The 22,976-nt window shown below is 39.2% G+C and overlaps 1 protein-coding gene across 1 annotated transcript in view; it reads left to right on the forward strand.

Moving 5' to 3' along the window:
* Positions 1-18,930: 18,930 nt before the first annotated feature.
* The window catches only part of Elovl5 (ELOVL fatty acid elongase 5), a 71,613-nt gene continuing 67,567 nt past the window's right edge, over positions 18,931-22,976 (forward strand). Inside the window, exon 1 of the mRNA XM_047557849.1 lies at positions 18,931-19,085. The gene's annotated coding sequence lies outside the window, so the exon portion shown is untranslated. The remainder of the gene's footprint in view (positions 19,086-22,976) is intronic.

The raw sequence follows: 22,976 nt of genomic DNA on the forward strand, positions 1-22,976 counted from the left end.
CAAGTCCCATACTCAGGTCATGGTCTTCTACCAGCACCCAGCATTATACATACTTTAATCACTGTATGTCTTTGCCTAGACAGTGTCCTACAATTCAAAAAAAATTCTACATGAGGCCCAGGTTTATGTGGAGTCAATATTAACAGAAAGAGGTAAAAGAGAGACAAATGATATTTCTTCAGCTACTAGAAATTGTGCTTCTCTGGTCAGGCATAGTGATGCGTGCCTAAAATTCCAGTTACTCAGGATGCTGAAGCAGGAGGATTGAAAGTTCAAGGCCAGCCTTGTCACCTTTCAAGACCCTGTGTCAAAATAAAAAAAAAGACAGGGGATGTAACTCAGTGGAAGAGTGACTATGGGTTCAATCCTCAGTATTGCAAGCAAACAAGAAAGAAAATCATGAATCTCTTTAGCAAAGAATGTGTAGAAGAACTAAAGCTATAAGTAGAAACACCTTTAACAATTATGAAATATAGCATACATGTATCAGTTCCTGGAAAGCGAAAATGTGAAAATACATCTGACTCTGCAGGAATCAGGAGTTTTCGTCTGTTTTGTTCCCCAATCTCCCAAGTGCCTAGAATAGTTGCTGTCATGTAGTAGAAACCTGTTGCATGAAGAAGAATATCATGGAATTTTCCATTTGGAAGAAATTGAGGTCAAGATGCATGTAATGTGTGCCTACTATGTACCTGGCCGTGGATGAACACTGGGAACTATAACAGGCATAAGGAAGCCAGTCCCTGCCCTTGAGGAACTTGCAGCTCAGAGCAGGAGACTAGCACAAGATTATTAGCAATAACTTACGTGGGTAATCCTTGATGCTAGGGCACAATTTCCTCAATTATAATGAAAGAAATTTTAAAATCTTCTATAATCCCGGTCTTGATCCTGTGTTGGTTTAAACATACCATTTATATTTCCCAGATGAAAGTTCCTAGAGGACCCTAGTGAATTTCTGTTTATGACAAATTGTTTATTAACTGACGGGTTTTTTTTATTTGTTTTGTTTTGTGTTTTGATGCTGGAGATTGAACCTGGGCACTCTACCACTGAGCTACATCCCTAATCCCTTTTAAAACTATTTTATTTTATTTTAATTTTGAGAGAGGGTTTTACTAAGTTAGCCTTGAACTTGCAGTCTTGCTGCCTCAGCTTCCTGAGTTGCCAGAATTACAGGCAAGGGCCACCATGCCTGGCTGCTTATTATTTGTTTTTTAAACTGAAATGATAGAACTGTAATTGCCTAATTTTAAAAATCAAGCAAGGAAATTAGAAATAAAATTAAACATAATGAAGAAAAGCACTCTGGACTTATTTTAAGAAAAATAGTGAGCCCAGAAAATAGACACTGGAGTATGCTTTAAGACAGAAACTCTTCCGCATTCAAACAGCTACTAGCTGCTTTTGGCAATTTACTTAGCAATTTTGAGTATTGGGTTTCTCACATACGCAACGGGGAATAATCATACCTACACTAAGAGTGAAGGTAATGAATGTGAAATGGTTCTCTAAGAATAAATTACATTCAGCACATTGGTTAATGTTATGACCACTGCTCATTTCTCATGCGTGGCTGCAGACCACCTAGCATCGCCACTTTCTTCCCCAGTCTGGTTAACCAACCAGGTAGAATGTGGAAGAGTGGGATCTTTTTTGTTAACCTCCCTAAATTGAAACTGTTGACTGTCTAATATCTGCAACCTAAAATGTAGCTAAAATCAGGTTTACAACTGTTGGAAACATCTATTGATTAATCAGGGAAAAGAATATAAGAAGGTCGGGAAAAGAGTATCTATTTTCCTAAAAAATAGTCTGCATGCTATTTGGTTCTTCCTATTTAGAAAGAAATATGACATTACAAAAAATATGAAAATTATCCGGAGAAGAAGAAAATTATGTTCACAAAGGTATTCTTTGAATCATTATTTATGACAATGGAAAATGGTGACTTTCCTACCTGGTGGTGGAAGAACTCCTGAGTCCCCTATTGTCCTTTACCCTCAGGAAAGCAGATAACATAGTTAATGGAAGATCTTGAGTCCAGCTGTGCTTTTGATGTCAGTAGTTCTCAACACCTAGAAATTTTCACTGAGCACCGATGACTAAAGCAATGATTGTGATAGTAATCATTTAATTGACAAGTTTAAAGAAGCAATGGAGCAATACATAAAAAATATTACACTTAATTGTTAAGTAAGAAAGCAGAAATGAAATTGCACAGCTGTGTGAAAGATGTTTGAGGTGAACAAGAAAGGTACGAGATTTTTCAAAATGGTTTGATTGGTTAATCTAAAATGTCAGGAGTGAATTATTGTTTTCTTTTCATTTTGAGGACTAGGTGCTATTTTATTGCTTAGATGATTTTAAAATCTTTCAGACCAGCAATAGGTAGATTGGGGATTTTATGAACATTTCAGGAAAAAAAAGAACCAACAGTGGTGGTTTTTGCCCTTCCCATAAAGATTTTTAATTAATAGTAGTGAGAAAATACTTGACTTAGGAAAATAGCTTAGATTTGTCAATAGGCAAGTGGACAAGATACAATACAGAACCATAATTAGCCTCTCTCATAAAAAGACAAACCCACAACTACAGCAACAACTGCCATAAATTTAGAACCCATAAGTGCTCACCTCATGACAATTCAGTGCACACACATTATAACTGCATACATAAATGCCACTTTGACTCCTAGACCTTCCCAAAGGTTGAAGAATGCTGACATTTATCTGACAGAGGTGTTCCTAGACTCAAGACATCTTTTAATCCCTATCACCTTTAGCTAGAGAGCATCCTTTGGCTTTAAAGGTAAGAAGGAATGAATCACACTGCTAATTTATAAAAGAGTAATTTGTAATAGTCTCCTGTTTGGAGCCAAATCCTGATTAGTCTTGGGCAATTAAAGCATTTAACAAGTGAGTGCTTCTTCCCCATGCCTCATTTATTTCCCTGGAAAAGTGTGTAATGTTCATATTTCCCCATTAAGATGGAAAGTGGTGAATGCTAGAATCATTACTGAGTTAAACTGATTATTACTTAAGAGAGTTAGTCCAAAGTAGATCTTCTTGTTTTTTCAAATAACTATCCCCTAATTCCTACTATGGCAAAAATAGAAATTGCCATGGAATACCTTAAGTATAATGGAATACAGAAGTAGCTTTCATCCCAGAACTAACAATAAGGAACAATTTATTCTAGCAGCTCAATTACTTGTGATACTTAGAAACATACAGCAATGTCCTGGCCACGTTTAGACCTTCGTACTAGCAGCTACAGGCTAGGTCTCATAAAAATACTATTTGACCACATAGGCATAGAATACAGGAATTTAAATGGTATTAAATATATACTTTACTCATCCCAGATGAGTGACAATGCTCTACACAGGTTGGTGCAGAAGTCAACTTTTGATGCCTATTATAACTGTCAGACTGAGAAATAGTATCAAGCCTTTCAGGGATCTTTTAAAAAATAAAAAATGTTATACCTTAATCTGAAAATGTCAATAAAGATGATAGATCAATCAATAGTTAGGAAGAAATAACTTATTTGGTGCAAACTTTTCAACAGTTCTACTGTGCTCCTAATTTCATTTGGGTAGAGAACACCCCAGTTTTGTTTTGTAGCCTTCTCCTGTACCTTTTGTCCCTGGACCCAGTACGCATTCCTGAATTTGAGTCAGTACTTGCCTGGCTTATTTGGAAACTGTACACGTGGAGAATGTTGAACACTTGAAGATAATCATTATCCAGGAACTACATCCTTAAAGGGGCTGATGGTACAATTTTGGAGCAGTGTGTTTCTGTGTTGACATAGCAGGCATTCATAATAGCCGATCCTTCAAAAGGTTTTACATGGAGGATAAAAAACATGTGCTACTGTAGAGAAAACCTGAGAGAGAGTTTCTCTAGGGAAACAGCTGATGGGAAGCATCACCATGACCCCTTGGAAGAAACTTCATGCTATTTATTTACCTCACCTGACACCCTCTCTGTGTGCCTCAGCTCAGATTAGAGAGATCTTTCACACACATTAACTCATTTGATCCCACAACAAATAAGGAACATTACACTGGGCTTATTGCCAAGTTATCCCGTTACAACAGAGAAAACAGTATCTTCAGCAGCTCCCCCCTTAATCCCAAGGAAAGCCTTTTTTCAGATTAAATCCTATTGTGCTTTTCTCCCTCGTACAACCCCCTCAACATCATATGCTGTTTTATACATATTTTACCAAATTCTAAATTCATGAGCTCATCTTTTTTTTAATTAACAGAAGTAATAAACTAATATATATTTCCAATCTAAAGTATAATTTCACTGGACGAATTTTTTGAGATACTCCTGTAAAAGAGAAAACAAGTGATTTTGACATAATGTTATTTTAAAATTTGGTCATTAAGATTTAATAACATGAATAGAATAGTACCATTTTCCAGTTTTATGCCAGAGGGTCATGTACTAACATTTAGTAGTTGTGAACATATTGGGGGGGTGGTCATTCTTATAATAATTCTTTTTTCTTTTCTTTTCTTTCTTTCTTTCTTTTTTTTTTTTTTTTTTTTTTGGTACCAGGGATTGAACCCAGGGGTACTTAACCACTGTCACATTCCCAACCCTTTTTATTTTTTATTTTGAGATAGGGTCTCACTAAGTTTCTTAGGGCCTTGCTAAGTTGCTGAGGCTGACTTTGAATTAGCAATCCTCCTGCTTCAGCCTCCCAAGTTGCTGGGATTACAGGTGTGCACCACCCACTGCCTGGGGTGGTCATTTTTTTTTTATTTTTTAATTAAAATATTTTTTATTTTTACAGACACATTTTGATTCGTATACAAATGGGGTACAACTTTGCGTTTCTATGGTTGTACACGATGTAGATTCACACCATTCATGTAATCATACATATATATAGGGTAATACTGTCTGTTTCATTCTACTGTTTTTCCATCTCCCATGGGCTCATCTTTATCTGCTACTTTCTTGCCCTCCTTTCAAGCCATTTTCCTGGTGCTGCAGATATTAGTGAAAACTTCAACACAGGAATTTACGCCTTTCAAAGGTTTCCCAATTGTCTAACCCAGTGCTGTCCAGTAGAAATGTAGAAAAGTCACATCTTTTGTTTATTCATTTATTTATCTTGTGGGTATGCAACTTTGACAATCAATGGTTAGTTCTCATTCATGTTGACTGTAAATTTTTTAAGGTGGTGACAGGTACATAAGTAACCAAAGCATAGAGTTTGTTTGGCAAATCCTCCTCCTCCTAATGTTTAATTTGTTTGGGGCTGTGCATAAACATTTCTTGTTCTTTTTGTCCACACAATTTTGTTGAATTTGATATTAATACACACAACTGAGTCTCCATTACCTTCATGTGAAATTTCTGGATCTCTCAAAGTGCCAGAAAGGCAAACTTGTTGAAGCCCACTCCATGCACGCTAGTGAATGCTGATGTGTTCACCACCTCACTGATGGCAGAATGGCACTTTGCAACACTCTACTTTGTAGGAGCCATTTTGCCAGCTCAAGGTAGAAAGACAACTATAGTTTAAATTTTTCTAGTAACCACATTTTTTAAAATGTAAAAAGAAACAAACTAAATTAATTTTAAAATATTTTTATTGTGATAAAATGTGCATACATAAAATTTACCACTTTAACCATTTTTAAGCTTATGGTTCAGTGGCAATAAGTACATTGTAGTGTTATGCAACCATTATCCATTTCCAAAAACATCATTATCATCCCGGATGGAATTTCTGTTGTTAAACAATAACATCCGATTCCTTCCTCCTCACAGCCCCTTTTTTAATCCATTTTTATGAATTTGCTTTTCCTAGATAACTTATATAATTATAATAAAAACATATATGTCCTTTTGCATCTGACTTGTTTCTCTTAGCATAACTTTTTCCAGGTTCATCCATGTTATACCATGTACAGATTGAGCATCCTTGATCTGAAAATTTGAAATCTGAAATATTCTAAAATCAGAAATTTTTGAGCACTGATAGGTCACCACAAGGGGAAAATTCCCCACCATGATTCCTTGTTTCATGCACAAATTATTTAAAACATTACTATACCAACTCTGGGCATGGTTGTACATATCCATAATCCCAGCTATTCAGATGGCTAAGGCAGGAAGAGGGCAAGTTCCAGGCCAGCCTGGGCAAGTTAGCAAAACCCTGTCTCAAGATGAAATTTAAAAAGGTCTGGAGTGTAGCCTGGTGATAGAGCGATTGCCAACAACGTAAAATGCCTAGGTTTAATCCCCGGTATCACAGAAAAATTTAAAAATAAAACAAAATAAAATGTTATTGAACAAAATTACCTTTGGGTTATGTTTATAAGGTGTATATGAAATGTAAGTGAATTTCATGTTTAGATTTGGGTCCCATCCCTAAGTTATCTCATATATGTGCAAATATCCCAAAATTTGAAAAATTCAAACTCAGAAACATTTCTGGCCCCATGCATTGATAAGAGTTACTCAATCTGTATCAGATTTTCATTGCTTTTTTTAAAAAGTTTTTTAATTGTAGATGGACACAAACTTTGACTTTACTTATCTATTTTTATGTGGTGCTGAGGATCGAACCCAGTGCCTCAAGCACTTTACCATGAGCTACAACCCCGAACTTCATTACTTTTAAGTCTGAATAATATTCTTCCCTATGCTTATACCACATTTTGTTTATCTATTTATTTACCGATGGATATTTGAGTTCTGTTCCCTTTGTGCTAATGAATAATGCAATGAACACTGGGGTACAAGTATCTGTGTTCTTGCTTTCAATTCTCGATAAACTAAAATAAAATTAAATTAAACTAAAATAAATAAAATTAATTCTAACAATATTTTTTACTTAACCCAATATGTGCAAAATATTATCACTTCAACATATAATCAAGAGAAAAAATGAGATCCTTTACTCCTTTTTTTGTAAAAGATCTCAAACTCTATTACATTCATAGAGCCTCTCAATTTAGGTGCTAAAATTTCACCAGAAGTATTTGATCTATATTTAGATTTCATAAAATTTATAATTAGAAAAGCAAATTCACATAACAATTTGTTCCAAATATTTTTTAGAACATAATAATTAATTAAAATTTAAAATCCAGTCACCTAGTCACATTTCAAGGGCTCCGGAGCCGCACATGACTAATAGCTTCTGCCTAAAACAGCACAGGTCTAATTAACTGGGTAGAAATGCCTCTCTCTGAGCCCTAACAATCTGGCACCATCCTACTTCGTTCAACCTGTCTCCCATTACTCCCTAACATGTCTCCTAGACCAACTGATCCTAGGCATTAAATCAACACATATCTATTGAATGTTGGCCAAGTATCAAGCATTGTACAAAGCACTGGATGTAATAGGAAACAAAACCATGTCTTCATAGAGCACAAAAACAGGTGGAACCAGCAGATATAAACACTGATGACTGCATAAATAAAAATAGAATGCATTATGAAACCTATGTGTAATAGGACAGGCAGATATAAAAGAGATAATCAATAATAACAAAAATAACAGTATCTTATAAATTTCGATAAAAGTATGTTGAGAAGGATCTGATGAGAGTTACAGTAGTGCTCCTTATTTATATGGAAAGCTTCTCAAAGGAAGCAACTTGAAGCTAAGATGAAAGGACAGATGAGATGGAAAGAGGGGTAGAGAGAAGGTCAGGGTGGTAAAGTGACAGAGCAGAGCGACAGCATGTGTAATGGGTCTGACATGAGAACAACATGTACTTCTGAAAAACAGAGGTGACTAGCATAGTGCTCATGAACAGAGTGGTCCCTGGTGAGGATGGACAGGGAAAGCTGGCCCTAGTTCATGCAGGCCTTTGTGCGATGCTAAGGATTAGGGTTTTGTACAAGTGCATGTGATGAGAAACCTATTACAGGGTGTTTAAGAATGTTGAGTCAGCATTTTTTTTTAAAGTCAGTCTGTCTGCTTGATGTAGAAAACCCTCAATTCCTTAGGAGCCTTAAGGAACCTCCTTTCTTTCCTCTGAATTTTACCTCCACTGCTCTACCATAATTTTCACTGCATCCACCATAATTTTTGCCTTGTGCTTATTCTATTGTCTCTTTATGTGCTACCTTCCTTTACTAATTATAGGTAAACTTGATCCACTGATAGACTAATTATAATCTTTTTCCAGTGGACAGAAAAGTTTCTTCATCTTCATGTTCCTGGAGCATTAAACATAGAGTAGATATACTTGGCCCATCTGTTCAACCAGATAAGAATTAAAAGTTTGATCACATTTTGGAACTCTCCCCCAAAACTGTTGTCTCAAGCAGGTCTGTCCTCCATTTGTCACAAAGACTGAAGTCCCTGAACAAGCCCTGGACAGCATTCCAGCATCTGGGCTGGCCATACTTAACCAAATGGGTTTGTTTTAGGTCAGGCTTACAAAAGGCATCAACCCATATGTGACCTGGCCTTCAAGAGCCTAAAATAACTTTCCTTCTAACCTTCAAAGTTCTGGCATGGAAACTAGATCTCAAGAAACAAATCCACCTCCAAAAAGTGCTTGCATTTGGTCACAAGCACCATCCTTTCTAAGGATGCCAAGAGCATTAGATTCCCTTTCACCTTCCATTTATTGTGGACTGAAATTTCATGATGTGGAGAAGGAAGCAGGGAAAGGATCTACAGTCTGTTATTTAAAACCGAGGTCTTGGCTGGATGAATATGAGTTTGTTTGATCATCTAAAACTGGTGATACTTGCTCCCACAAACTTGTCAGGAGGATTAAATGAGAAGTTAAAATATTTAGCAGTAGCTTATGAGTAAACTATTTTCTGTGACTTTGAGGTCCCCTCCCCCGCCCTCCAGGCAAAAAGGATAGGAAGGGAAGGCCCTTCCTGAAAACTGAAAAGTCAGTAAGTTTCCTCCTCTTATCCTCCCTGGTGGGGCTTTATGAAAGATAATCTAAGAAAAAGAAGCCCATTTATGAAATATGCCAAGAGAAACATTTTCAATATCATACAATTTGTGATTTTACAAAAAGCAAATATAATTTTTACTTAGCAGCAGACTTTTTCTGTTTTACCCCCACCTTGGCAGTCTGCACAAGTATTAATGAAGTCTACAACGCCAGTCATGGATTATAAAGATGACTGAAAGATAAGTAACCATTTAAGGCTTCTCTCCAGAGGCCCTTCTTTGAAACCAGACTTGGGCTGAGCTGCTCACTGCACACCTTTTCCTGCTGCCTCATCTCTCCCTCTTTCCAGATTCCATGCAGTTGCACCCCAGTCAAACATATCTTGAATCGGGAGCATCTCAAGCGCCAGTCTGGACGTCCTGGGCTGTGGATCCCGCCACCAGGATACAAGGCCGCTTTCCATCCTTCCCCCCAGGCCTCCGCCACCCTGCGATCGCAGAACTGGGCTGCCGAGACCGCGCAGCTCGCTCAGCGCCTCCCCCACCCGCCTTCCCAGTCCCCGGGCAGGGTCAACGCCGGGACTCGGTCGGGTCATTGCCCGGGAATAACCCGGCCCAAACGCGAGCTCGGGCGGGGAGGAGCCGAGCGCGCTCCTCGCAAGGACCCGCCCCATCGCCAGATGCGGCGCCGTTGGTGCGCGGTGATTGGTGGGTGCGGCCGCGGGATGAATGGGGTGACCGCGGCGGGAGAGTCGGGCGGAGCCGCCGGGGGGCGCGGGGGCGAAGGCGGCACCGCCCTACGCCGCAGGCGGTTAACGGTCCCCGAGCCCCGCGCGAGGAGGAGGGTCCAGGTGGGCGGGCTCTTGTCCTGGGACCCTGTCCTGGAGCGGTTGTTGGATAGGGCCTGCTGGGTTCCCGGGATCCGGAAGGTGGCCCCGGCGGGACCGCGGCGGGGATTCCGAGGGCTGGATGTGAGGGGGGCTGTGCCCGCCCCTCGAGCTAGCGACAAAGGGCGTCCCCGCCCCTGAGGATCCTCCCGGCTGCTCTGTGCACGACGTGCAAGGATGGCCTGGCTCCGTTGGAGGAAGAGCTATGCTTGAAGTCCGTGGCTGGACATCCAGGCCTTTTCTTTCCCTACACCCGTACTCCTTTTTTACTCAACATTTTAGTTTCAGTTGTTCAACTTATACCTGTTGAACGCGCATTGCTTATGCCAGCAGACCCTGGGAACAAAGTAGACATTTTTGTCGTTCTGAAATATTTAATAAGAGGGAAGGTAGGGGGTAAAAATAAGCGAAACAATGACAGATAATGGTGACAAGTGCTGTGAACGAAGTAGTCTAGGAGAAAGAGTAGAGATTGATTGTAGCTAGGTTGATAGAAAAGACCTGTTTGATAAAAAGACTTGTGAGACTTGGGAAGGGGGAGGACGGTGGTGTTAAGAGGAGGATGAATGTTTAGCCTTTGCAGAGGCCTGGTTGCTTCAATGCCAGGTTCCCATCCTCTCAACATCTGAGTTCCCATAACACCTTTATTATTATTATTATTATTATTATTATTATTATTACTACTACTACTGGTACTATTATTATTTGCACATATTATTAAAGCACATAACTACCACATATTGTAGTTTTGTTATCTCAATTACACACACACACACACACACACACACACACACACACCAGTTCCCCCCCAAAATAGTCAGTAAATAGGTACTTAGCATCCACTGACTTCTGGATGTTCTGCTAGATGCAGAGAGTGACTTAAAAAGTGAACAGAACATTCATGAATGCTTTCTGAACACTGGTTCTGTCCTTTTATACTTGTCCCATGCATCCACTGTGGCACCCTTTATCCTTAGTCCTTAGGTATTCTTCTTTAATATTTAACCACAACCCAACTTTCCAGGCTTTCTGGCTTCCATAGCCTAGTTACTTAATTGGTGTCTCCAACAAACTAATTGGGTCCACCCATTAGCGAAAAAAAAGTAAATGCATTATTCTTCCCATATGATGTTTGTGTTTGATTTTGTTTGGGTTATAACAGTAACCTTCAAGGTCTTAATTCACAATAATAAATGAAGTGAAAATTTGAGACACTTGACTATCAGAGTTGAGAAAATGTTTACTGATATTGTGAACATGTTTTGGGAAATGATGGTCTCTTCTAAGTCTCAAAATGAAGAAGCAATTTAATTGCCTCCCTTGATCTCTGCCTCATTCTTTTGACATTTGGCAATCAGTAGCCATACATGCCAGTGTTTTTCAGTGATATGAGAAAGCCATATTGGGAAAGGTAAATTCTTCTAACTGGAATATTGACATAATTATCAAAAAATAAATATACCTTGATTGTTCTGAAAAGTAAATGAACTTTATTTCAATTCTTCTGCCTCTGATAGTGTTTTAAAAAGTACGAGTATTGATATTGTCTGTTCCTACGTAACCAATTATCCCCAAACTTAGTGATCTGAAACATTTTTTAATTTCAAAGTTTTTGCAGATAAGGAATCAGGGAATTGCTCACCTACCAGGATTCTCTGCTTCAGAGTATCTCACAAAGTGCAATGAAGTTGTGGGCCGGGCTGATAATGATTTCAAGGCTTTACTGGGGAAGGATTCACTTCCAAGTTCTCTCATTTATTCATCAGCAGGACTCAGTTCCTTACAGGCTGTTAGACTGAGGACATCACTTCCTAGCAGTCCACTGGAGGAAGATCAACCTTAGTTCCTTGCCACATGGGTGTCTCCAATACGGCACCTTGCTTGATCAAAGTGTACTGCTAAGAGGTTATAGAAGAAAGTAAATGGTATTCTGAGTGTGTAGCTTAATAAACGTTTGTTTTTTGCCTATTATGTTCTGGCACAGCACCATGCTAGAGGTACAAAAATAAATGACACATTTTTCTGCCCTTGACTTGGGGAAGACAGATGTAAGAAACAACTGCTAATTAATGTTATACATGATAAAAGCTTCAGAGTGCTCTGGTCATAGGGAAAGAAGGAAAGAAACATTTTGTTCTAGGTCACACTCAGAGAAGTAAACAATAAGAAGAGATGAGAAAAATGAAAAAAATATGTGCAGATTAAATAGAAAAATCTTATGCATCAACAAAATATAAAAGTAAGATATAATGTATTCTGTATTTTCTAGACTTTAAACAGTCTGATTGCCCCAATTTTTTTGCTCATAGGGTATCTGTTTTAAGTTTATAACTTAGTTCCTTTCATTGAAATATACCTGATAGAGAATACCGTGTCATTCGACCATAAAGATTAGAGGAAAATACTGTTATCAAATGAAATAAAGCAATTATGAAATGTATCTTTTGATAACGAACAAAGTAAAAAACACATTGAGAATCTGTCCTGGTTTTGAAATCATATCTTTAGCCGATTGGAGCATTTGAAGAAGTTGAGAACTGAAGCTGACTGAAATTTTAATTTTGTAGTAACTGACTTTGCAGCCATGGGTAGGTCACTTGACACTTGAAAGTTTCAATTTTTCTTATCTCAATATGGTGTCAAAAGAATAAAATGAGAGACTATTGGGAATGAACTTAGAACTTTATAAATAATAAAAGAGGGAAGAATTGGTTACAAATTTGTTTCAATTAAATAAAATCGGGCTAGGACTGTAGCTCAGTGATAGAGCGCTTGCCTAGTGTGTGTGAGGCACTGGGTTCAAACCTTAGCACCACATAAAAATAAAAGGCATTCAATCCGTCTACAACTACAAAAAATTTTTTTTAAAAAATCACATTTTCTATTTCTAGAGGAAGTACTTGATATTCAAAATAATAGATGCACTCAAAGTAAGCTACCCTGAATTAATAAGATTTAAGATTTTAAGATTTAATATTTTTTCATCATAACTTCATTTGTAAGCATATTAATTTTTCAGGCTTTAAAATATCAGTGAGTAGAAGGAGAAATTTATCATCATTGTAATAGGGAACAGAAAAAAATGATACCCACTGATAATATTTAAAAATTTTTTACATTATTATAGTTGGTATTTTCTCTGACTTAATTTTTGGCAAAAAGGTACTTGTAAAAGTATATCCTATTGATTTGCATTTCAATTTTCCATTCACTCATTTGTCATTTATCCACTTAATAAATATTTAGCTTTTACCACATAATATTCAATGTTCTAACTGTTGGGGGTACAGTTGTGAACAAAGTCTGTGCCCTCAGTAAGCTTATTGGAGGAATGGTATGCTAAATGAGTATTAAAAAGGAAATCTAGGTATATCAAACAGTGATACATGCTAAAGGGGAAAATTAAGCATAGAAAAAGGGCTCCTGAATATGGGAGGCAGAGGGGGAAGTGTTGCACATTTAAAGAGAGTGGGCTTTTGCTCCCTCAGAGCTTTTATGCAGACAACAGAATAAAACAAAAACGTAAGCCTTGGCAATTTCTGGGTTAGATCATTTTAAGCATGGGTGAACAGTAAGTGCAAAGACCCTGAGGCAGTGTTTGGTATATTCAAGGAGTAGGGAGTAGTTTATTGTGGGTAGAAGGCAAGTAGGTTTAGAAAGTCAGAGAAATGGTAAGGTGTGAAATCATGACATCATGGGTCACTGTAAGGATGTGCTCTTTTATTTTTTTATTTTTTATTATTGTAAACAAATACCATTTTGTAATCATAAATTTACATAGGGTAATGTTGTTTGATTCATTCTGTTATTTTTTTCCCTTCCCCCCCACCCCTCCCACCCCTTTTTTCCCTCTATACAGTCCTTCCTTCCTCCATTCTTACCACCCTCCTTATCCCTAACCCTAAACCTAACCCTAACCCTAACGCTAACCCCTCCCACCCCCCATTATATGTCCTCATCCACTTATCAGCGAGATCATTTGTCCTGTAGTTTTTTGAGATTGGCTTATCTCACTTAGCATGATATTCTCCAATTTCATCCATTTGCGTGCAAATGCCATAATTTTATCATTCTTCATGGCTGAGTAATATTCCATTGTATATATATATGACACAGTTTCCTTATCCATTCATCAACTGAAGGGCATCTAGGTTGGTTCCACAATCTGGCTATGGTGAATTGAGCAGCAATGAACATTGATGTGGCTATATCTCTGTAGTATGCTGATTTTAAGTCCTTTGGGTATAGGCTGAGGAGTGGGATAGCTGGGTCAAATGGTGGTTCCATTCCAAGCTTTCTGAGGAATCTCCATACTGTTTTCCAGAGTGGCTGCACTAATTTGCAATCCCACCAGCAATGTATGAGTGTACCTTTTTCCCCACATCCTTGCCAACACCTATTGTTGCTTGTGCTCTTGATAATTGCCATTCTAATTGGGGTGAGATGAAATCTTAGGGTAGTTTTGATTTGCATTTCTCTTATTACTAGAGATGTTGAACATTTTTTCATATATCTGTTGATTGCTTGTATATCTTCTTCTGTTCATTTCCTTAGCCCATTTGTTGATTGGATTATTTGTATACCTGGTGTAGAGTTTTTGAGTTCTTTATATATTCTGGAAATTAATGCTCTATCTGAAGTATGATTGGCAAAGATTTTCTCCCACTCTGTAGGCTCTCTCTTCACATTACTGATAGTTTCCTTTGCTGAGAGAAAGCTTTTTAGTTTGAATCTATCCCAGTTGTTGATTCTTGCTTTTATTTCTTGTGCTATGGGAGTCCTGTTAAGGAAGTCTGATCCTAAGCCAACAAGTTGAAGGTTTGGACCTACTTTTTCTTCTATAAGATGCAGGGTCTCTGGTCTGATTCTGAGGTCCTTGAAGGATGTGCTTTTTTAAATTCTCTGGTGAGACATGAAGTTGGTGGATGGTATTGAGCAGACATGTGATTTGGCTTTGGATTTAACAATCACTCTGGCAGTGGGGTTGCAAATATACTACAGGAGGCAAAAGCAGAAGTAGAGGTGCTCTATTTTGAATATGGCTTGTCCCCTCTGACACACGTTAAAATTTGTTTGCTATTGTGGTGGTGTTGGGAGCGGGCCTTTAAGAGGTGATTAGATCATTAACCTGATCTTCCTTTCTCCAGAACCATGAGCTAAATACACCTCTGTTTATGAATTTCCCATATTCAGGTGTTCTGTGATAACCACTGAAAACAGACTAATATAGGAGGTTATTGCAAAACTTTGGGCAATGGTTGAGAGAAACTAAACCTAGATCATTGTAGTGAAGATAGTGAAAAGTGAACAGATCCTCAATATATTTTGAAGACTGAGTAATAAGATTTTGTTGATGCATTGGGTGTAGGAGGTAAGAAAAAGAGTTAAACATAACTGTAAGGTGACTGGCCTGGGAAACTGCATTGGTAGAGTTATTTTCACATCTGGGGAAGGTCAGATTTGGGGGCCAATGAAGAGATCATCTGTGGTTATCCTAAGTTTGAGACACCTTAATAAACAGTTTAATATCTATGTCTGGCATTCAGCTGAAAGGTGTGGGCAGGAGAAATACATTTGGCAAGCAGCAGTCTAGATGAAATCCAAAAGTCTGAAATTACCTTGAAACCAATATAAACAGAGAAGACTGTAGATGCAGACCTCTTTTATTGCCAATTAATTTCCAAGTATTAAAGAGCATAAAAGGAAGGGGAGAGGAAAAGGCTAGAGAATCCAGGATTAATACAGATTATTCATTCATTTGGTAGATATTTTTGAGCATCTACTATTTGCCAAAAGTTCTGCTAGCCACTGGGGAAACAACATGGTAGGCCAGGTACAGGTAGTGCCTTCAAGTAACTGACATTCATCAAGATGAACACCAAAGGACAGGAACAGAGCTATGCCGCAGCACATATTGTTGAACAGGATGAAGAGAAGGAGTATCGAAGTAACAATGGAAGTGCAGAACAGATTCCAAGGTCTGAGGAGGAAAGGAAACTGTCTTTAATCTCCAACTTATCCAAAGATAAGCTAGGCCAATGGCAATTCCTGGCAGCAAGATAACAGAAAACACAAATTATAAGAGAAGAAAGTAAATTACTGGGAGTGGCAGGGGGAGGAAGAATGTAGGAACAACAGAGACTGCATAGTGTTATCCTTAGGATAAAATACCTTATGCTTGGTCTATATTTTAGTTAACTTTGAAATGTCCAGAAGCAAACACAGGCTTAGATCTCGTAAAATGGGTTTCATTACATCATGCAATTATCTCCTAATAAAACAACATTTTCACTAAATATATTGTATTCTAATGAAACTTTCAATTGTATTCTTTTTTTGTTGTTCAACTGCAGCTACTCTAACAATTGAATAATTTTCCCAGGATGTTAAATATTTTGTCAAAAGCAATACTGAAGCAACCTTTTAGTACACTTGAAGGAAAGTTGGGCCTATTGATAAAAACTAAAAGAAAACATGTTACCAGAATTTTAAAATAAGGAGAAAAATAAAAGCTACTTGTTGAAGATAATTAATCATTTTCTGGGGGACTACCACATGGATGCTATAAAGAAATAGAGAAGACTTATAGGTTTTTTTCATTTGCACTCCATCCCAGATCACATGATAGATAGGTTAAAATAGCAGGGATGGCTTCAGCTCTAGAATCACATTGGCCAGGAGTCTGATTCTTACGCTAACGAAATTATTTCCTTTGAACTCTATTATTTAATAAGCATGGAATTGACTCCTGGGTATTATTTTGATTTATTTGGAAATAAATAGTTAAACTGGGGAGTTGTTTCAATTCTATTATGTTTCTTGCAATTTTACCCATGAATGCAAATGATGCTGAAATATGGAATAACTCATACCATAGTCATGTTAGTTCACTGTGGTGAAGTTTCCCTCAAATTACACTTGTGTATATTGGGAACCCTAGGTCTCTGGCTGGAGGAAGAATGAGAACATGACCTTACTAACTTATGTTCAAGAGGAACTAATAATCGTGGGGTATGACTATCTGACGGAAGGTTTGGAGACTATGGAGCTGGAAATGGAGCACCAGGGTACCCATGGTGGTGGGGAGAGGGAGTAAGAGTTCATTTACTTATCCAAAACACATCTATTGAGCTCTTACTACATACAGGGATTGTATGAAGATCTGCAGATAAGTAATGAGCAAAATCTGATATATTTTCCCTTCCAATGGAGTTTACAACCTAAAGCAGTGGTCTTCAGACTACACGTACCCTAGGGACTGAGTGAGATGATATAGTCAGGAAACAGCTACAGTACAGTGATAAATGCTATAATGGAAGACCAAGACACACAGGATCAGCTAAAAGCTATCTGTTAAGGAGCATGTAAAAGGTATCTTTTAGGAGAGGGGAAGAAAATATTAAAGCTTTATTTCTATTTTAAAACAAAAAAACATTTAACATTTAATGTATAGTTTGATAGTTACACGAGTCTATCATTAAAAATAAAAATACAGATATTTTGGTAGTATGTGCTTAAAACACTGATAGGTAAGGACAACACAAACAATTGAGTAGGGTGTAAAACTTGGCATTTGGGGGATTTTGTTAAATATAAGACTTTTAGCCCAGCCAGAAGTACATGCTTACAGTCCCAGCAACTCTAGGTTAAGGCAGGAGGATCACAAATTCAAGGTCAGCTTCAGTAATTTAGCAAGGCCCTGTCTCAAAAACAAGCAGCAAAAAAAAAAAAAAAAAAAAAAAAAAAAAAAATCTGTATATCTAACACTCAGGGTGGAGCCCAGTGGTAGTGTCCCTGGGTTCAATCCCCAGTATCACTTAAAAAAAAAAGTTTAAAACTCAGAAACTGTTACAGAAACTTAGTGTGATAGCTCTGTCTTGGGTTGTTGGCAGAAGAGTGAAAAATAACGGAAATACCCAGAGGAAATCTTCTATACCAACAAAATGTGCTTTTTCAACTTACACCTTGAAATAAACTTCTGTGAATTTGTTTCCATTGTAGCATTTATCACTCTGCATTGTAGTTGTTTTCTGACTATCATTTTAAAGGCCAGGGAATCTTATTTTTTTTTTCTTTTTTCTTTTTTTATAATGCCTTGCATAGTAAATGGCAAATTGCATCAAATGACAATTGACTGTTAATAATCTCAATTATTTGTGTATGTTTTAATTACCTAATTTGTAGGTAGTCTGTAAACCTGTATTCCTAGGGCAATGACCCAGTGCCTGGAGCACAGCTAGCACAAGGTAATCATTACATTGTAAGTATACAAAAGAATAAGTTTGCCTATAATAAAGGTCCTTGGACCTGGAGTAGTAGAAATACAGCAAAAAAAGGCAGAAGAAGAAATGCTAAATTCTGAGGGCGTGAAATGGGGAAAATCGTAGGATACTAGGATGATGAAGGCCTTACATTACCCAGATATCAATGAAAAATAGCAAGGTTCTTCTATTTGTGCCCTGAGCCTCTTTTAAGTGCTTAAATTTGCCCAACTGAACAGCACCCCTCATATTATCACCATTCCTTCTTTTACAGAACCTTTGGAATAATTTTCTGGAGTAGACGTAGTTGATAGCAACCGCTAAAGAAAAACCTGAATCCGTAAGAAAAATTTATAACATCTATCTAAAAGGAATTAAGAGTAACAAGAGTTTTGAGTGATTCTGTTGTTACTTTATCTCGTTAACTGCAGCCCTCTGCCCCAGTGGTCTCCGTTGGCATTTAATTCTTTCAGCTAAAAAATGAGAACTGGATCCCCTTCAGCATTGTAGAAAAGACCGTTACGAGGGTGGGCTTCTAACGCCCAAATGCTGCCACAGAATGCTGCCACCACTCGCATTGAAAGAATCAGAGTTCAGGGCACTGGGAACTTCACTACTGCTATTGCGCAGACTCTGGCTTCCACGCAGGCTTATTAGGAAGAAAGAGAATAAAATTGCCCCAAAACACGTGAACTAGAGGGGACCAACCCCGGCGTCTGCTCCCCACTGCATCGGATTCTGGAATTTACAATCACGAAAGTTCTATTGCCTGGGGATTGGCTCCCGAGCCTCATGACATCATAGCGCTTGATTCATTCTCCGGGCCCGGATTGGCTGGCCGCGCCATTGTGACGTCACGGTCAGCCCACGTTCTGATTGTAGATACCCGGCGCCTTCCTCTTCCCATCGCGGCGGATCCTTGCTACTGGTGCCTCCCTCCTACATCCTCCTCTGCTCCAGCTGGCCACGGGCTCTCCTGCCGCCGCCTTGCTGCTTCTCAAAGCTGCTGCTGTCCCTCAGGCCAAGAGGTAAGCCGTCGGCTCCAGGAAACTTCGCCGGGGCCAGCCGCTCGGCCATGACACCCGCGCCAGCGCGCGGCCGGAACGCGGGCTGCAAACCGCTGTTAGGTCCCGAACCTAGTGCAGAGGAATAGCTGCCGGCTCGGCCAGAGCTCCGCCGGCTCGGTCGGCTCCCGGGGGCAGCCCGGCCCCTCGAGCGTGGACCCTGGGTGCGGGTAAAGCGGTGCGGGCGCAAGGCAGCCCGCCCAGCCATCCAGGCTGAGGCAGCGCGCCTCGGGGGTTTCCACCGGGATGCTGTCGCACCTGTTCGGCGGGTGCAAGCGGCAGGCAGCCACTTTTGCGTGCTGACAGTCGCCGCGGGGGCTAGACACAGTGCCTGAGACAAGAGGCAGGATGGATATGTGTGTGCGCTCAGTTCCTCCTTCCCTGTCAGACAGCGCTTTCTTTAGAGGAAACAAAACCTGGATGATTCCAAGAGCCTATGCTGGGACCTGGGTCGGGTGGGCTCCGGGTGCCGGGGTGCGTTTGCCCTAGCTACGCGTGGAGCTTGCGGCGCGGGTGATGCGGGTTCTCTCCGGCCTTTTCCTCTTCTTCCTTTGCCTCCGCCCCTCTGAGGAAAACCCGCTAGCTCGGGACCACTTCAGTTTTTATTAAAACCAGATAACTGCAGCCCTTGGTATTCAGGGAGAGATGAGGCCGGTGGGAAAGCTAGAGGGTGGGGACTGGCTGGCGACCTGGGCGGCCCTTTTAGGGAGTCCGGGCGTCGGAGAGGCGGGGAGGGAGGCACGAGGCGCGGGAGCGGCCCTCAGCCTGCGGAACTGTGGGGTGCGTTGTGTTGTGAGTTATTAGGAAAAGTGCCCTTTTACTGTTTCCATGCCAGTGAGACTGTGCTCTCTGCTCTAGGGGTGGAGGTAGTAATGCCTAGAGCAAAAGTTGTTCTTTTTGAACTGTCTTGCAACCGTTCCGTGCTTTTGCACTTGGCAGTTTCCTCTCCTCAGTTAATTGTGAGTCAAAATCATCTTGCTCCGTGATTGTAAATTTAGAGAATGCATTTCGCTGGAGTTTTGCAAAGGTGTGTGTATGTGTCCCCTTTTTAAGCATGTAGTATATGATTTATGTGCTGGGCTGGATAACTAAGAGGTGCTTGGTGAGGAATTGTGGGGAACCAGTAGCTTTTTTTTTTTTTTTTTTTAAAGCGGGCCCCGTGGCAGGAAGTGTTTTATAGGATTGTACGGAAGAGCTAATGTTGCTTGTTAGGTTTTGTAATTTGTTCCCCCAACCTCTTGGCAGACAACTTGTTGGTCTGCACTTGTTTTCTTGCACGTCACAGCTAACAGCTCTTGGTGCTTAATGTACACATTCAAACAGTTTTGCATTAGGTGGCTGTGTGTAAACACTTTAGCTTTGTATCTGCGATTGGGGACAAGTGGATCAGTTTTCTAGTTAGCTCAGACACTGACTGCTGGGGGTGCTGCAGGAAGGCTCTGCCCTTGGAAGAGAAATGTTGCTCATTTTTCTTTTAGATTTTTGTTCTGGTCATTGCCAGAAACTTTCTGTACTGTTGTCTCTTTTTTCATATTTTCTATTCCATTCCTAACTGATGATAAAACGGAAAATATTGATGTTATAGATGTATAATTTTACAGACTGGGATAGAACATTGCAGAAAAGTGAAAGCAGAAACCATATTAAAATTTGGTTGTCAAGATTTTTCAAGGAAAGTGTCTCATAAATTCAGACACTCTCACCAGTTTAATGCAATTTCCTTGTCTAAAAATGGGAGGGGGGATGCATGTTGCAGATTTATGATATGGATTTCAAGAGATGATACAGGTGAAAGAGTCCAGCATGGGGTCTGCCAAATGGTGTTGGTAAATGGTTCCTTTTCCTTCCCAGATCTTTTGGTTAGATACCTCAATTTTTGTACATTTGATGTTTGCAAAGTCTTTTTTTTTTTCACTGCTTTCTCTTTTGCTCTCAGTATAATTATTGCTTGTTCTTCTATTTTTAGAGGTGAGTACTTATCCTTGGGTATCTTAATTCCAACTTGAATTACACAAATCAAGGCAAAACTGTTTATCTTCTTTTAGGGTAACTAAGAAAGGTTGTAGAGTGTGAGTCCATAGTTTTACCCTTTTCCTTCCTGGCATTATACTCTCCCTCTCCTGATACATTTTGTAATTTATTTTATTTTATTTTTTTGTATTTCTTTGTATCTACTAATTCTGTTACTAGTAGGCTAATCCTCCCATTAGTTACCTATAAAGTCTTTTTCTTGCATTCATTTCTGTTTCCTTTACTATTGTGAAAATCCTTTTACTAATGGTTGCTTTCCACACATAATTTGTATAACATCCCTTTTTGAGTTTTATCACCCACCTGTTTTTTTTTTTTTTTTTTTCTTTTCTTTTCAATTCTTTTTTTTTTTTTTAAACACTTGAAAACTAAGGCCTAGAGATGTTAGGTGACTTTTCCAAATTCACAGAGCTCTGTCTCTTGCAATATACCTTCTCCTGTTCTTGTACTGCTAGGATTATGTGTTCAGCTGGCTGTGCCATTTACATAACTGGTTAAAAATCTAACTTTGTGCTTAAAGCCCATCTTAAGCCATTCAAAAGTAACAATTTGTTATCTCTCAAATCTAGCTAAAATGTGTTACCTTTTTTAAAGCCCATACATGATTTCTTTTTATTAATCCATTAACTATCAGTTATTGGTTGTGTATTTAATATGTGTGTGGGGGGGTGGTTAGATACAAACATGAATGACATGGTTCCTGATGCCAAAGGGCTTCCTGATTTAGCCTTTTACACACACTTAATCTATACCTTGGAACAAAAAGGTCTCAGATTGTTGGGGTACTTGTCTACATGTGTCTGGGAAAACTTTACAACAGAGTCATCCATGTTAGGCATCAGTCCCTTGCACTGCTGAATTGATCAGGATGCTTTTGGTGCAAGAGGTAGAAACCCAAATTCAGTTATGCTTAACCTCATGCTTGAAAAGTCCTTGAAGGCAGGACTTTGGCTTCATATTTCAGAGACCTCTTAGGTATTGGTTATGTTCTTAGGTTGATTTTATAAAATAACTGTCCGCAACTAACTGGACCTTCTTGGCACTACAGTAACATAAAAGGCTTCTCTTCCTAACACCTCCAAAGAGAGGCTTTGGCTTAGGTCTTGGTTTCTTGAAGCAATAACTGGAATAGTAGACATCTCATAATCTGGGACCCAACCCACAAGTGGGATTGAATCTCACCTCACCTAGCTGGCTATTGTACCTTGAAGGGAGAGCCTGCAGAAACAATAGAAAGTCAGCTATAGTGTCTTCTGTAAGGTCCTCCAGGATGTCAGTCCCAAACAGGTGACTGACTTGAATTAAACTGAAGTGAATGGACACTGAAATTTAACCTTCTATTTCATAGGGGGTCTTAGTTGGCAGGCAGTGATAGGAGGACTTGTATTCTAAGCAAGAGGGAGTTTGGAGAGCAACAGGTATATAATCATTGGGCAAGAAGCAAGTAGTCCAGTTGACTGAAGTTGATAGGGAGGGCAGAAGTGGAAGAAAAAGTTAAATAAACAAGGTACTAACCTATATAGATCATTTTGTGGGGAACTTATCTCAATTATCATTAATCAGTACTAGAACATTCCTACTTTACAGATGAAGATATGGAGATCCGAAGTTTAGATATTTGCCCAAAGTCACAAAGAATCCAGCCCAGATCATCTTTACTCCCTAATCTGTTCCCTTTCCCGAGGTGTTTGCTAATTGAATACTAAACTTTTGAACCGGGAAAGGGGTAAGTTGTGAGTGCTGTGCTCTAGAAATAGGAGTTGTCATAGTGTATAGGATGGATTGGCAAGGACAGACTGAGAATGTGAAGAGAGGTCAGAGGCC

The sequence above is a fragment of the Sciurus carolinensis genome, chromosome 7, assembly GCF_902686445.1.
Source record: "Sciurus carolinensis chromosome 7, mSciCar1.2, whole genome shotgun sequence".
Taxonomy (NCBI): domain Eukaryota; kingdom Metazoa; phylum Chordata; class Mammalia; order Rodentia; family Sciuridae; genus Sciurus; species Sciurus carolinensis.